Genomic DNA, 2,832 nt, shown 5'->3' with positions numbered 1-2,832 from the left:
GCACAGCCTCCCGCCACGCGCGCCTGGAGAGGCCCCCAGAGCGACACGTTGGTGGATGCGCTGGAGCGTGGGCACTGAGTGGCCGCCTGCCGCGGCAAGCGCCTTGCCGCTGTTGTTATCTTGTCGGGTCCGGAAGCTTGTCGCTCACCGGGCCTCGAGGTACCTTGGTTGGTCTTCCCGGCAAGCTCCTCTTGCCGGGGCCTTGTTGCCCTGCCGGAGCGCGTAGCGCATCGCGGCAAGTTCCTTGGAGTGCCTTGGTTGGCCTTCCCGGCAAGCTCCTCTTGCCGGGGCCTTGTCTCCTGAGCTTAAATACTTTGTTCTTGAATGGCCCCAAGGGAACCATGGAGGATCTTGGCGTTCGCCTGGCAAGCCTTGCCGCGGGGTGCTGCAACTGCCCGTGCACAAGTTCGGGGTACTAGGGTACCCCTATTCTAGTACACCGACATAAGGTGGTACCGATACTGTCGCAGAGCAGACTGAAAAACATGAGTGCATGCTTGTTTAGTTGCATCATCTTTCGGATCCAACTTGAACCTCATCTATTGAAAAAAGAATGTGAGTCTTATTAGGAGGAAGCTAGGAAGTATGGGACAGAGCAATACAATAGTACTAATTGCGATGAATAACATTACTTATGGATAAATGGTCAAGGAAGGTGTTGAACTGGGTATTGTCTTTCTCATTCCTTTACTGGATCCACGTTGGGAGGATACGTGCATGACACCTAACGGCAACGGCTGCCTCTGATACTAACTTGGCTGACTCTATAGCATCATGTGGCCTTTTTAAACCTACCTCAAAATGGATCTCCATTCTTCCTCCTTTAGATTTTGTTAATCTGTCAAGCATTATCCCTGATGTCTGTTTCCGCTTGCGCTGTGGTGCTAGTTCAACAAAGAATATGGAAAGTGTTAGTGTACATCAAACTGTGAGAGTACATATAAAGGAGCATGCAACTGCAACTTGACTCGGTCAGGTACCATCTTGGTGTTGATACTCATGAGGTTCATCTGATCTTGCCAAGTCATGTTGTGTCAGCAGTGCTTCAGAAGTAGTGTTAGGTGTGAAGGCAGCTTGGGAACTGGCCAGTTCCGAAGAAAACGAACGAGTAACTGGTTGAGATGCTGGTATAGTTGAAGCGGATGCTGCAACTGGTGGAGCAGGTGATACTGTGTTTGTAGATTTAGCCGGTGGACTTGGACCTTCCACTACACTATAAGTACCAGCAAAATCTCGACGGCAGAACCTTTTCCGTTTCACCCGACGAGTAACAACACTCCCTACTATATTATTTTCCTTGCTCTTTTTTGACTTTGTCATGTCAAGATGTACCCACAACACAAAAGAATAAAATCACTCTTCAGAACTCATTGATGCATGATACAGACAAGCAATACTTTGATGTAAGACAACCATATGAGGATGGAATATGTAAGAAAAACAGGACGGCATGACATATTCACAGCTTTGATGTGCAAACTAAGCAGAAGGATTTTCAAGAAAATAGAAGTAATGCAAGCTAGACACCATATGAAAGATGCAACCAATATTACTTTGCCAAGTTAAAAGTGTCTTGTCATAAGTGGCAATTCGAAAAATTAGAAGCAGTACAACATAGAAATCAATGCAAGATGCAACCACTATCAAACTGCCATGTTAAAAGCGTCCAATCATGAGTGACTGATGCGGGATACACAACAACAGTACTTTGATGTAAGAACATGGTACGATAGATAGATGCAGCGTATTCTAGACACAAAAAGCCATGTCATATGCACATGTATAACGTATAAACTCAGCAGGTGCAATTTAATCAAAATAGAAGAAATACAGGCTAGACAACATATGCAACATGAAACCAATTATCACACTGTCAACTTAGAGCAAGCACCTGCGATGGTGGAGTACGTGAGATGAACTCATCATGTAGACTTGGGACTTCAACTTCATTAGCAGTAGCAGTGGCAAATCTAGAGAGTCTCTGTTTGCGTCAGTGCGGAGGACCACCAACATCCCTTAACTTACTCTTATGAAGTCAAAACCACAAGAAGATGAATAAAATTAGCTCTGCATAACTGGTTGATGCATGATACAGACGAACACTACTTTGATGTAAGGCAAGCGCGGGATAGGAGGATGGAATATATACAAAAAAAGACAGCATTTAATATTCACACGTACGATATGAGGATGGAATATGTATGAAAAAACAGTAAGCGGAAGGCATTTCAACAAAATTAGAAGAAATGAAAGCTAGGCACCATATGAACATGCAACCAATATCACTCTATCAGGTAAAAAGTGTCTCATTGTAAGTGCCATTTCAAGAAATTAGAAGCAGTACAAGCTAGAAGACAATGCAAGATGCAACCTACATCACAGTCCCAAGTTAAATGTGTCTTATGGGTAAGTGATCATTGCAGGTATAAGTTGTAAGCTACGCAGATGCAATTCAACATAATCAAAAGCAATACAAACTAGACATCATACGGAAAACGCGACCGCGTATAACAGTTCCAAGTAAGAGCAAGCACCTGTGATGGTGGAGTAGGGGAGATGTGCTCATCATGTACACGTATGTTCTAGAAACAGGAACACGTGTCATATTCACATGCATTATGTGTAAAGTAAGCAGATGCAATTCAAGTTAGAAGCAATACAAGCCAGACATCATACGCAACATGCAACCACATATAATAGTGTCAAGTTAGAGCAAGCACCTGTGATGGTGGAGTAGGGGAGATGTGCTCATCATCTACACAACTACGTTGACTGTCCAGCCTTGTGTTGTCTTGCGAATCTTGTTGGCAGGATGGTGGAGTAGAATCTGTA

Source organism: Triticum dicoccoides, chromosome 3A (assembly GCF_002162155.2).
Source record: "Triticum dicoccoides isolate Atlit2015 ecotype Zavitan chromosome 3A, WEW_v2.0, whole genome shotgun sequence".
Taxonomy (NCBI): domain Eukaryota; kingdom Viridiplantae; phylum Streptophyta; class Magnoliopsida; order Poales; family Poaceae; genus Triticum; species Triticum dicoccoides.
The sequence above is the reverse complement of the archived record's forward strand: the minus strand, read 5'-3'. Positions refer to the sequence as shown.